General features: G+C 45.2%; 1 long non-coding RNA gene across 2 annotated transcripts; it reads right to left on the reverse strand.

Annotated features, from left to right (window-relative positions):
• Positions 1-2,708: 2,708 nt before the first annotated feature.
• On the reverse strand, positions 2,709-13,155 carry LOC120392429. 2 transcript variants are annotated; one of them, XR_005591691.1, is made up of 3 exons: positions 12,580-13,155; positions 9,233-9,608; positions 4,740-4,893 (listed from the first exon to the last, which is right to left on the reverse strand). It is a non-coding gene; the product is annotated as an uncharacterized LOC120392429 (long non-coding RNA). The 2 variants fall into 2 exon arrangements; XR_005591692.1 differs by lacking the exons at positions 4,740-4,893; positions 9,233-9,608 and adding an exon at positions 2,709-3,018.
• Between the last annotated feature and the right edge of the window lie 1,301 nt (positions 13,156-14,456).

The following is a 14,456-nucleotide window of genomic DNA, read 5'->3' on the forward strand; positions in this document are numbered from 1 at the left end:
AATAAATCTGAGAATCAGAGGGAAAGTCCAGAACCAACCATTCTATCAGACTGAGGAAGAGAAGGAAAAGTTGCCATAGGGTCTGTTAGATTAAGTCTAAACACTAACAGTAGAATCTTTTCCTTTGTTCTTCAGGCTCAAGGTAAAAGGTACTGTTCAAGAGAACAGTTGTGGGGCAATAAAAGGGAATGAGATTCAGTCGGAAATCTGCAGTGCTGAATTCAGATGGATTTGCAAGAAAGAAGGTTTCCCAGTATAAATAGTGCTGTTAAAGATCTGTATCTCTATAAACAGCCTGGATATTTAGTCTTTGTGTATGATGAAAAAGGGAATTTGTGTATTTTTTTAATATCACAGCTCTAACATGCAAGATATTGCAAATAATCCTAAATATTAGCAAAATCCACTATGAAGATTATTTTGGTCATTGCTCATGAATCTTAATTACCTGTTCTCTACTTAGTGCTACAGAAAACTGATAAATGTTTTCAGTTGTTGTATGAAGTGTTGCTGAAGCCCTGTTGGTCCCAGGATATTAGAGGTAGGTGAGGTAATATCTTTTATTGGACCATCTTCTGTTAGTGAGAGGGACAAGCTTTTGCGCTTACCTGAAGAAGAGTGCTATGTAAGCGCAAAAGCTTGTCTCCCTCACCAACAGAAGTTGGTCCAATAAAAGATATTACTTCAACCACCTCATCTCTCTAGATGTTTTCAAAGCATTCCAGGGATTTAGCCACACTAGTCCAATTAAGTTTGATAGGAGTTGTGAGGCTTTAAAAATCTGCTAGACTGCTTTGAAAATCTCAGCCTTCAAAGTTAGATAGCCAAAGCTTAAACAGATGTATTCAGGAATCTCAGCACATGTATTAATAGTTATGGAGCTGTTTAACATAAGAGTTACACTTTGAAAAGGGACTCAACCATTCCTCTTCTCCCTCCTTGAATGTAACACATCTGTACTGATTCTCATTTAAAGATGCTATAGCCCTAGCATCTTGGCTAGAGATGATCAAAATTTTTCAAACAAAAGGCATTGGCCTTTTTTTTGGTCAGCCTTTTAAAAAAAACATTAGTTAAATATTTTTTTTGCAAATTTGTTTGATAAACTTATTTATCAAAATGTTTGTTCCTGTTGTCAAAATGGTAAATGTTAATTTAAAACAGATGGTAACATTTTTTCTGAACAATGAGTCCCTTTTAAATCCTGCAAAACAAAAACATTAAACTTTCAAAATTGTTCATAAAAAAATAAATAAATCAGCTAGTTCTAGGCCTGGCTTCACAAATGCTCCTGGTCTAGGAACCCCCTTGCACTTTGAGATGTAGGTGTACCCAGCTCTCTTGTGTTTCTTGGTCTGGACTCCCTTCTTTTTTTGTGTATTACCCTTATATCAAATAAAATAAATGGAGGTATCCCTATCCCATAGAACTGGAAGGGACCTTGAAAGGTCATTGAGTCCAGCCCCCTGCCCTCACTAGCAGGACCAAGTACTGATTTTGCCCCAGATCCCTAAGTGGCCCCCCCTCAAGGATTGAACTGTTATAACTCTGGGTTTAGCAGGCCAATGCTCAAACCACTGAGCTATCCCTCCCCCCTGAGAACCAGCCCACTCGTGTCATATACTGGAGACAATATGGTAGCTCCTGCTTCTCTGTGTTCCTTGTGCTTATATGCAACAGCCAGGTTTGAACGAAGTAGGTTGAAAGATTTGTTCATGGATCCTATTAAAACAGCTGTCATAACAACTCTGCTTGAATCATGAGAGTGATTGGGTTCATGGATCCAGGGTCACCCAGGGGGGGCAAGAGGGCAGGTCCCTGGACTGGGGTCCTTCACTCGCTCTGGGGGGCCCAGAAAACTCTTGCGGGGCCCGGGCCCCCGGAGCTTCTTCCGCTCCCGCTCATTGCCGGCGGGCGGGGGTCATCCTTTCACTCCGGCCGGGCCACTGGTGAATTAGTTCAGCTCGGTCTTCGGCAGTAAGTCGGCGGCAGGGGCTTCTCTGTTCGGGGACCGCGCCGGAAGCCCCAAAGACCCGCAGCGGGGAAGACCGGGCTGCACTTTGGCGGCGGGTCCCGCAGACCCCAGGCCCCTGGAATCCTCTGGGCGGCCCTGCATGGATCTCAAAAGGAGGGGACAGGTTTTACTTTTTTTAATAGAGAAAATTTCTTCTGAATTGCAAGGAAGTGATGTTTGGGCCCTGAAAGGCTTCTGGTTCATATGCCCAACTTTAGATACATTAACAGGGCCTTCCAATGTGGTATCAAGGAATTGCTAGTGATTTGAAAAAGCAGTCATCTCTGTATTGCGACATGACTTTGACCTGGAGCTGCCAACTTTATTGCCAACAACTGAGAACTTAAATGCTCACAGTTGCACTTATATATTTATCAGGCAATATTCAACACAGTTAGACTGCTCTTGTAATAGCACTGAAAATTCAGCCCTGTTTTGATTCAGTAAGAAATTCAAATTGGCATATCTGAAAAAATGGGTTTTAGAATACCATACTGAGGCAGATAGAATAGAACAGTGGGGATGAATTGCTAATACAAAGAGATACGTTATTTAGTTCTGTGTTGCTTTTTCTTCCTTAGAGATGAAGTTTGCTTATACAGGAATTTTCTACTACACTCTGCATTGCAAACAAACCAGCTTAAGAATGTTTAGTTTGAAAAATGTCAGTCAATAAATATACAGACTACCAATGTGTTGTTTTCTCATTTATTTGTATCTTAAAACATCTTTAAAAAGCACCTATCCCAAGACTCTAGATGCTTGTACACAAGTTTAAAATATACAAAACAAGGGATAAAAATGCGAAAGTTATCTAAACAAAGCCAAACCTTAAAATATAAGTCACACCACATGGTTTGGATTCTGCTGACTTGAGTGTCATCCACTTTCTATGACCTAACCGCGCCATGACTGATAGTGGAGGGACCTGGAGGCAGGACATTCTCAGTGGGAGGTCTTGGACTCTGGAATGCTCTTCCTACTTTGGCCAAACCGAACAGTCTCTACATAAAAGAATAAATGGACACAAATCAGACGTCAAGAATTATAACATTCAAAAACCAGTTGGAGAACACTTCAACCTCCCTGGTCACTCGATTACAGACCTAAAAGTCACAATATTACAACAAAAAAACTTCAAAACCAGACTCCAATGAGAGACTGCTGAATTGGAATTAATTTGCAAATTGGACACCATTAAATTAGGCTTCAATAAAGACTGGGAGTGGATGGGCCATTTCCCCAGGTTTATTCCCCCACCCGCCCTCCGAGTTCCTCACATCTTCTTGTCAACTGCTGGAAATGGGCCATTTTCATTACCCACTACAAACAGTTTTTCTTCTCTCCTGCTGATAATAACTCACCTTAACTGTTCCCTCTCGTTATAGTGTGTATGGTAACACCCATTGTTTCTAGTTCTCTATATGTATATGTATGTATATGTATATGTATATATATATCCACTGCATGCATCCGATGAAGTGGGCTGTAGCCCACAAAAGCTTATGTTCAAATAAATGTGTTAGTCTCTAAGGTGCCACAAGTTCTCCTGTTCTTTTTGCGGATACAGACTAACACGGCTGCTACTCTGAAACCTTCCTACTTTGATTCTCCAGAGCCTAGATTTGAATACCTTCAGGATATGTTGCAAAACTCTCCAATTTTCCTCACGTGTAAGGGGTCAGGGTTAAGGGAGGTTATGCTGGAAGCTGTATTTATGGTTAGGGTGATTTTTAGAGATCTGTTTTTCTTTTAAACTATGGAAGCCACCAATATTTTTCTTTGCAAAAACAGCCTCAGACAGGTAACCAATCATTATGGTTGAGAACTTGTTCCTAATTTTTTCTAAAGATCACAGGTAATTTACACATACAGGTGCCCAGTGCCATCTTTTAGGGGCTGTGACGACCATGACCATAGATCACTTGATTTTGGGGTGCATTCCAGATCACTTCACAATTGTGGAGGGCAGTGCCATCAAAGATGGCAAAACTTCTGCAAGCATCCTCCCAGTGATCTTCCCACAGCCGAGCAAGCTCCTCTGCTGAGCAGCCAGTGTGACCTCAAGCCACCCTGGTAGTATGAAAGGCAGTCTGTGTTCCTGGACTAGAAAAGGACAGAACAAATGGTTCCTTCAATCTAATCCTGGGTCTGACACTGACTCCCACTGTGGCCTTGGTCAAGTCCATTTACCTCTTTGTGTTAGTTTCTCCATCTGTAATAGGTAGCTAACAAACTATGGACGTAGTAATTTTACCTAATCTATGGGGACAGTGAGGTATGATTACTAGTTTGGAAGCCCTACATGTGTGTTAAAATTCATAGAATGCACAAAAACCTTCCCCTAAAGTGGCTAATGACCTAGACACATAGGGCCAGGGGAGAGCCGGGGGGGAACATCATTGCCTTAAACACTGTGCAGTAATTTACAGCAGTACAAAGCAGGTGTGAAATGATAGTCTGATGCAATATTTCACAGACTTTATACTACTGTAAAGGACTGCATGAGGTCCAGTGGATAGGGCACTAGGCTTAGGATCAGGAAGCCTGGGTTCAAGTCTTGGCTTTGCCACTGACTCATAGCAGCATGGAGTTTAATTATTGAAGCCTTATGTCATTGTCTTAGTTTGGCACAACTATAGATAACAATGCCCCCAAATTACCCATTCCTCCTTAAAATTGCTCTCACAATATCAGGCAGTTCTGGTGTTCTATAATTGCCTGGGTGCATTAAAGATGGTCCTTTGCCTTCCACTGCCATACCCTGTGTTGGTGACTCCTGGAGGATGGCTACCAGAATGGAGGAACCAAAAGTTGCAGCCCTGGCTGATGGTGAAGTTTTATCTGGCGTCTCCTTTGCTTGCATTGGGTGGAGTAGCCTGGTGAGGAGAAAAACAATTGCCAAGCTTAGACACCAAACCTGTAATAGACATGAGCATTTTTCTCATTGTGAGCCGAGCCCAAGTATGTGCAAAAAGTGACAGCATGCACAGCAATCTACGCTTCTCTCCAAAGTCTCTCTCGTCAGTAGGTCCCTTCCAATTTCTCCCATATCATCCTCCTTCCATGACCATGGACGTGATCAGAGCTGTCCACAAGATGACAGCTCCATTTCCCCATTGACAAAAATCCCAAACCTTTTGAAGGTTATCACAAAAGTGAAATTGTGTGAAAATGTTCATTTTTGGATCAAAATCTGATCTTTTAATTTGGCAAGAGAGGGGTATGGGTGTGGTCTTGGTGGCCAGGGGACTAGCCTGGGGTACGGAACACCCAATTCAAGGCCCTGCTCTGCCTGATTCAAAGTAGAGTTTTCCCATCCTTGTTCACACAATCAGGTAGAGTAAGGATTTGAAGTTAGGTCTTCCATTTCACAGGGCAGTACCCTAACTAGGCTAAAGAAGGAGTCTCTCACTGCCCCACCTGCCCAAACCTTTTAATTGAAATCCACTTTGCAGCTTCAGCTAAACAGATTTCTGACACTCACAGACCCATCGTTCCAATCTCCTACAGCCCTCCATACATGCCATCTGCTATGGTGCAATGCATTTCAGCGGGACCAATGAAATAAAGGCCTCATTGTCAGAGGAGGATAGGGATTTACTGGGGCCCTGAGCACAAAGAACATTTGGGTCCCCCACACTCCAGGGGCACCAAAACTAGGGCAGGCAGCGATGTGTCCCCCACTTTTTAACATGGGCGTAAGCCTCGGGCAGGCGGGGAGCGGCGGTGGCAGGGGCTGTGGTTTGCAGCAGTAGAGCTGATAAGGTGATCAGCTCCACCGCTGCAAAAAGCAGCCCCTGCTAGAGTGGTGCCAGCCTCTTCCGGGGGAAGGGCTGAGAGGGGGCTTAGGCTGTCCCCTGCTACACCTTCCCCTTCTCCCCACAGGCCCCTAAGTGCTGCCCAGGGAGTCCAGACCACTATAGGGAGCCCAGGATGATCCTCCACCTGCCCTGGGCAGTGCACCCGAGGGCGGGGACATGTGCTGACAGCTGCTCTGGGCACCTCAGTCCCCTGCCCAGGGCAGTTGGAGGGTCTAAGGCTCCTCACAGCGACCTGGACTCCCTGGGAAGCTCTTACCTTGGCCAGGCTGGCTTCCAGCCTGGGCAGGGGGAAAAGGAGGAGCCAGAGGTGGGCCACAGCTCCAGCGCTGGTGGCCCCCCCCCACTTCTACATAGGTTCCGATGCTTCTGGGGCCCCAAAATTGTCCAGGGGCCTTGGGTGTGGGACCCGTAGGCCTGTGTGTTAATCCACCACTGCTCATTGTCACCAGTCGCTTACCTCTTCCACTATCAGCCAGAGAACCAGCTAATCCAGCTGGATGGAACTGGGCACCACACATATTCCCTCCCTTCACACAGCCCCTGGGCGAAGCTGGCAGTCCAAACACACAGCTATCTTCAAGACACCACTGACTTCCTGAGGAAACTACAATCCATCGGTGATCTTCCAGAAAACACCATTCTGGCCACTATGGATGTGTTTCAGAGTAGCAGCCGTGTTAGTCTGTATCCGCAAAAAGAACAGGAGTACTTGTGGCACCTTAAAGACTAACAAATTTATTTTAGCATGAGCTTTCGTGAGCTACAGCTCACTTCTTCGGATGCATAGAATGGAACACACAGACAGGGGATATTTATACATACAGAGAACATGAAAAGGTGGAAGTACGCATACCAACAGGCAGAGTCTAATCAATTGAGATGAGCTATCGTTAGCAGGAGGAAAAAAAACTTTTTGAAGTGATAATTAAGATGGCCCATAGAAGGTGTGAGGAGAACTTAACATAGGGAAATAGATTCAATTACTTACTATGGATGTGGAAGCCCTGTACACCAACATTCCACACAAAGATGGACTACAAGCCATCAGGAACAGTATCCCCGATAATATCACGGCTAACCTGGTGGCTGAACTTTGTGACTTTGTCCTCACCCACAACTATTTCACATTTGGTGACAATATATATCTTCAAGTCAGTGGCACTGCTATGGGTACACGCATGGCCCCTCAGTATGCCAACATCTTTATGGCTGACTTAGAACAACGCTTCCTTAGCTCTCGTTCCCTAACACCCCTACTCTACTTGCCCTACATTGATGACATCTTCATCATCTGGACTCATGGAAAAGAAGCCCTCGAGGAATTCCACTGTGATTTTAATAATTTCCATCCCACCATCAACCTCAGCCTAGACCAATCCACACAAACGGTCCATTTCCTAGACACTACTGTGCTAATAAACGATGGTCACATAAATACCACCCTATACCGGAAACCCACTGACTGCTATACTTACTTACATGCCTCCAGCTTCCATCCCAGACACACCACACGATCCATTGTCTACAGCCAAGCTCTAAGATACAACCGTATTTGCTCCAATCCCTCAGACAGAGATAAACACCTACAAGATCTCTATCAAGCATTCTTAAAACTACAATACCCACCTGCTGAAGTGAAAAAACAGATTGACAGAGCCAGAAGAGTACCCAGAAGCCACCTACTACAGGACAGGCCTAAAAAAGAAAATAACAGAACACCACTAGCGATCACCTACAGCCCCCAACTAAAACCTCTCCAGCGCATCATCAAAGATTTACAACCTATCCTTAAAGATGATCCCTCACTCTCACAGATCTTGGGAGACAGGCCAGTCCTCGCTTACAGACAGCCTCGCAACCTGAAGCAAATACTCACCAGCAACCACACACCATACAACATAAACACTAACCCAGGAACCTATCCTTGCAACAAAGCCCGATGCCAGCTCTGTCCACATATCCATTCAAGTGACACCATCATAGGACCTAATCACATCAGACACGCCATCAGGGGCTCGTACACCTGCACATCTACCAACGTGATATATGCCATCATGTGCCAGCAATGCCCCTCTGCCATGTACATTGGCCAAACCGGACAGTCTCTACGCAAAAGAATAAATGGACACAAATCTGACATCAGGAATCATAACATTCAAAAACCAGTGGGAGAACACTTCAATCTCTCTAACCACTCAGTGACAGACTTAAAGGTGGCAGTTTTGCAACAAAAAAACTTCAAAAACAGACTCCAAAGAGAAACTGCTGAACTCGAATTAATATGCAAATTAGATACAATTAACACTGGCCTAAACAGAGACTGGGAATGGTTGGGTCATTACACTAATTGAATCTATTTCCCTATGTTAAGTTCTCCTCACACCTTCTATGGGCCATCTTAATTATCACTTCAAAAAGTTTTTTTTCCTCCTGCTAATGATAGCTCATCTCAATTGATTAGACTTTTCCTGTTGGTATGCATACTTCCACCTTTTCATGTTCTCTGTATGTATAAATATCTCCTGTCTGTGTGTTCCATTCTATGCATCCGAAGAAGTGAGCTGTAGCTCACAAAAGCTCATGCTAAAATAAATGTGTTAGTCTTTAAGGTGCCACAAGTACTCCTGTTCTTTATGCACAGAAAAGAGACAGATTGTATCTTCTAACTGTGCAGCTGAGCCTGCAGCCCTCTGGCTTATCTCACACCTTGCAAACCCCAAGACAGGAATTGGAGAGGGGGAGGGAACGGTGTGATCTCTCTGCACGGGTAGGTGATAGCAAGGTGTTTAAGCCACTGCTTATCAGCAGGCAGAGATCATTCATGTGACTCAGAATGGAATACTCAATGCCTGGCCTTCCTCCCACTAGTGGGCAAGGTGTGAAAAGGAGAGGAGCAGGGGGAGATCTCAGACTCCTTTCAAAAAGGGGCTTGGCCTATGAGCCTTGAGGATTTTCTTTAGATTATTATACTCAGCACACTGAAGACAGGGGCCCCTATTGTGCAGCCGCTGACTATAAACCTTGATCGACATTAGTGTCACTTGCCTGCAGTAGCTGCAGGGTTGGTGTCAGAGAGGTGTCCTACCATACTACACTGGACAGTAGTCAAGTTGATCCCCACCTCTGCCAGCCTCTTTGAGATGCAGATTTTGTATGCTTCTCTCAAAATAATACTCCCTCCTGCACACACACCAAAGGTTAACCAGAACCCTGGTGTGTTCCTCTGGCTAGCTCCTCACACATCTCCATGAAAAGAACAGGAGTACTTGTGGCACCTTAGAGACCAACAAATTTATTTGAGCATAAGCTTTCGTGCTTCCTCATGCAGGAATTCTGGAGTCACTGCTAGTGATCTGCAGCATACACATTCCCATAGAGATCCAATGTACCATACCCTTCGGTTACACTCAGCCACTAGGAGGGTGACTTCTGCAGTGACCTTTGGCATATCATTAGCTTGCACTGTTGTCTGGTATGTTCCAGCATCCTCGGACTGCACTTCCTGGCTCATCAGGAAAACGTTATGCAAGGAGATGTCTGGCCTTTGCTGATACTTCTCCTTTAGCTGGCAGGCACTCTCCCCCCACTTTCAGTTAGTCCCATTGCCTTTGTCAACCACATACATCAGCATTGGCTGGTTGCGCGAGACAAAGTGCTACTTAATGTGAGTGAACTCCTGTGCTGGATTTGGCAACTGGATGGAGGCGGGAGCGCAGTCTGATTGGAGACTGAGCTCTCAGGTGTGATAACAGGTAGCAAGGATGAAGCACCTGCATGGGCGGAAAAGAGAAAGATTTTAAAATGAATGCTGGTGGAAAATAGCAGGTCCACAACCCCTAATGTGTAAAGTCCTCATTGAAGGTGTTCTAGTGGGGGAAAGTAGGGATCTAGGAGCCAGGACTCGTAGGTTCTATTCTGAGCTCTGGGAGGGCAATGGGGTCTAGTGGCTAAAGCAGGGGTTAGGATTCCTGGGTTCTATTCCCAGCTCTGGCAGGAGAATGGGGACCAGTGGGTTAGAGAATGGGGACTAGGAATCAGGACTTGTGGGTTCTATTCCTAATTTTAGGAATTCACTTCCTTTCTATGCCTCAGCTTTTCAATGTATAAAATGAACACAATTCCCACCTATTTACTGTAATATGATCTCAGATCCTCAAACCCTCTGAGATATGGAGCCAGGCCCCAAGTTCCCTTGGCAGAGGGCAAAGGTAGGTTTAATAGTGCTAAATGCTGAACATGAAATTTTTTTAAGTCCCTTATAATAGGCACCAAATGTGCAGTAGGAGTTCAAGCCCCTGAGAGCAGAAAGCCCCATATCCCATTCCCTGAGCCAGCCAGTCCTCCTGATTTGGGGTTGGATAGGAACGAGCACCCCTTAGAGGGGAAAGGCTCCATCTATTCAACTACTGACAATTCTGAAAAGGCAGTTACTGCTGATCTGGTGCGTGGTGTCGCACATTCAGGGGAGAGCAGAAATTCTCCAGACCAGAGTTAGTGCCTGCTCCAGTTGTTTATCGGATTGACATGTATGGCTGTTCTAGTCTCTCCTTGCTGTAATAGTTTCCCTTTAAATAGAACAATCAAGTCCACTGTCTGTGCCTGGGTGTTCCCCTAAATCTAACCTTTCCCCACATACAGAACCTCCCTCTTTCCCATTCCCCTGCCATGTCCCTGATGCATCTGTCTCCTCTTATTCTGCCTTCCAGCCTCACCCTCTCCTTTCAGTGCATACTAAGGTGTGATGAGTCAACCCTGAATCAGAGAGCCTGAGGAGTCCTCAGAGGCGATTACCGGCACGTCATGTGATAGGTACCACACCATACAGCCAGGGTTCAGCCAATCCATAGGCAAGCCCTCACCCAGGTGATCCCAAGGCAGGTATTTACTGTAGATTCCTAAGGGAAACAGTCTCTCTAGTCTGCTCAAAGTCACTACCTGACTGGGAGCATTCCCATTGGCTAGCACTTCTGACAGATTGCCCGCTCCTGCTTGTTTCCATGCTAGCCAGCCCATTTGTCCAGTTGCCTAGTGATTTTGACATAAAACTCATGTGGTCAGCACCTGGGGTAGTCTAGCCTAGGTGTGAGTGGCCATATTGCAAGATACTACCTGAGTTACTGTGCCCTTGCTGGTGACATTTAAGGCTCCAGGGGGGCACATCCCATCATTCCTTATGCTGCAGGGAGCTGAGCTGCTCTGATTCTTTCCCAGTAAATAGTGGGATAACTTGGGCACACAAGGGAAAGGGGAAAAGGTATTGGAGGACTATCAGCATGTGAGTGATTTAACCTAAATCCTCACTGGAAGGGAGACAGGTGAAAGCAGCACTCAGTTAGCCTACAGCTCTGGCTAGGCCAGCTAGCCTGGGTCAAAAGCACCACCAAATTCAGGTGTGAGGGTTTAGTGTGTGGGAATGGGAGGGCAACACCCAAGTAAGCCCTGTGGTGAAGACACACCCTGATTCCCCACATCCAACTAGTCACCAAACCAATTTCTCCAGTACAGGCAACATGCCCTGGATGTTATATCCCAGCATGATTCAGCCTCTCTCTTGTTTGTTTTCTCCCCATATTTTATTTCTTCTGTGTCTTCTTCTATTGTTTCCCCTCTTTTCTCCCCATTCCCTGGTTGCTCACTCCCCCATCCTCACTAATGTTGCCCACCCTTTCCCTGTAGGTTACTCCCCCATTTCCTTCCCTTCCCCTAGCCAGCTCCCTCTCACCCTTCCCCTCTGCCACAGTAGCTGCTGCCAGTTGTTTCCCTGCACGTCTGAATTTAGCAGGCATCTCAGGGGAAGAGGGCTCCCTCGTATACTGAGTGCCCCAGTGGTTATAGGGCTTGAGGGTTTGTTGAGAGGGGATGAGAGCAAAGAGCTTTTGTGCTACCACTGCTCAATAGGGCAATCGGAAGGAAATTGGGCTCGGTGGACCAGCAGTGCATTGTTCTATATGTGCTTCTGGTTCCAGCAGCTGTGTTATAGATAACAGGAGGAGGTTGGGAAGGCAGAGGGACCGGACCAAGAGTGGGCTTTCAAGAAGTCAGCTGCTACTTTTCTTCTCTTCCCTACTAGGAAGTTCTACAGTAGGGACAAGGTAGCTGGGGAGTGAATTTCTTTGAACAGGGAGGCATTTCTCTCTAGCATCTATGCACACATATTTTCATCCCTTTGCTTTGCCCCACAACCATGCTGCTCAGTCCCCACTTGTGATCCTCATGGGAGGGTAACACTACTTTGTGTCATGATCCCATCCCCTCTGCTACTTGCATATGGAGCAAACTACTGGGGAATACAAAGCAAAAGGAGAGCAGACTGGACCATTTTGAACTGTGGTTGTACATTGCACTGAAGATAGGACAAGGTACCACTGAAGGTAGGACAAGAAGGAATTGGCTTAACCTGCAGCAAGGGAGATTTAGGTTAGATATTAGGAAAAGCTTTCTAACTCTAAGGACAGTTAAGCTTGGCTTTCAAGGGAGATTGTAGAATCCCTATCACTGGAGGTTTTAAAGAATAGGTTGGACATATACTTGTCTGGGATGATCTAGGTTTACTTGGTCCTGCCTCAGTATGGATGGATAGACTAGATGACCTGTTGAGGTCCCTTCCAGTCCTACATTTCTATGATTCTTTGATCAACTTCTTAATTGGAAAGCAGAACAGAATCCAAAATAGAATTGTGGAAGAACATGAGAACATAGGTGTATGATATAGGCATGAATAAATGGTCTTGATCAACTCACCTTATATCCTCAATATAACCACAGCTCCCAGAAGGACAATGTTTCCAGCCCATCCAGATCTAGAGCAACCTGATGCCAGCGTGGGCACTGAGGGCGATCTGTAAGAGTCAGGTAAATCCCACCAGGGTCTGTTGCAAGATGTGATCATAAAATGAGAAATATGGATGGGATTTTCCAAAGTGCTCACTGTTGGTCTAACTCTGGTGCCATCAAAGTCAACAGTGAGTTTTACCATTGACTTCAGTAGCAGCAGAATGCAAATTTCACCCTGTGTACATACCCGACTGTTCCTTTCCTCCTGTGAGACTGTGCACCTCACCTGCTACTGAGGATAGCTGTAAAGCTGTCAGTCGGGGCAATGTCTTTACACCACCCATCCAGAGGTTCCCATCACCACAAGACATGGTGGCAATAGCACACACTGAGTGCTGTGGACCAGCTCTGATTCATAGGTCCATAGATTCCAAGGCCAAAGGGGACCATTGTGATCATCTAGTCTGACCCCCTGTGTAACACAGGCCGTAGGACTTCCCTGAATTAAGTCCTGTTTGAAGTAGAGCAGATCTTTTAGATAAACATCCCATCTTGATTTTAAAATGGCCAGTGATGGAGAATCCACCACAGCCCATGGTAAGTTGTTCCAGTGGTTCATTACCCTCACTGTTAAACATTTGCACTTTCTTTCCAGTCTGAATTTGTATAGTTGCAACTTCCAGCCGTTGGATTTTGTTAGACTTTTCTCTGCTAGACTGAAGAGACTCCAAAGATTTGTACCCCACATAGGTACTTATAGACTGTGATCAAGTCACCCCATAACCTTCTCTTTGTTAAGGCACATGGATTGAGCTCCTTGTGTCAATCAGTGTAAGATATGTTTTCTAATCCTTTAATCATTCTTCCGGCTCTTCTCTGAACCCTCTCCAATTTATCAACATCCTTCTTGAATTGTGGACATCAGAAGTGGACACAGTATTCTAGCAGCGGTCGCAACAGTGCCAGATGCCTCCCTATTCCTACTATAGGAGAAACTGCTGAGTGGTTACTCCTTCTCTGAGCTATTAACCACTCAGATGCCATAGCACCGCCTTACTGGAAGAATTTCTCCCTTCCTTTCCCCCAGAGAGCTTCCCAGTGCCTAACCTAAACACGGAGGCTGGAAGCTGGAGTTTAGATGTATCCCATATGCTGGTATTACACTTTGCAACAGTTCGACTGTCATACAATGAGGTGGCCTGGTAGTTTATTCCATACTTCTCAGATCTATCTGCATACATCTTGGAGGTGGCAAGGAAGATGGATCTCACAGTTTCTGTTCCAAGTTGTGTTCTTCACATTTTGCTCCCATCTGTGTGGTGTTAAACAGAGTCACTTGGTTTTGATGCAACAACTTCAGCAGAAGGAAACTCCACTTTACATTTTCATGGGACCATTAGCACCTATAGGCATTTGCAAAAACTCTAAGATTTTCAGCCCATGCATGACAATTCAGTAAAGGACTCAGGTATGTGAGATCTTCAGCTGCATGCAGTACAGCTGCTGAAGGGCAGTTTTCTTGGTATCATTTCTTCTGTGATGCTCACAAACAAACACAAAATTAAAGATACGAGACGTTAAAAACAAAACAACAAACACTTTCTAAGGCAACTGTTCCATCTAGATCTCCCTGGGCATTTTTCAAATCTCATTTCTTCATAGCTTTTTGTCTGCAAACCCTCTCTGTAATGGAACAATCAATTTCTGCTCTCTTACACTCTCAGATTTCTGATGCTAACTGATTATTACCTTCCAGCTCAATCACTGCTACTCTTTCCACCAACAGCCTGATCTACTCCTTTTATTCTACACATGTTTTTATAAAAGCCTACAGAATAGAGAAA

Source organism: Mauremys reevesii, unplaced genomic scaffold, assembly GCF_016161935.1.
Source record: "Mauremys reevesii isolate NIE-2019 unplaced genomic scaffold, ASM1616193v1 Contig1, whole genome shotgun sequence".
In the NCBI taxonomy this organism is placed as follows: domain Eukaryota; kingdom Metazoa; phylum Chordata; order Testudines; family Geoemydidae; genus Mauremys; species Mauremys reevesii.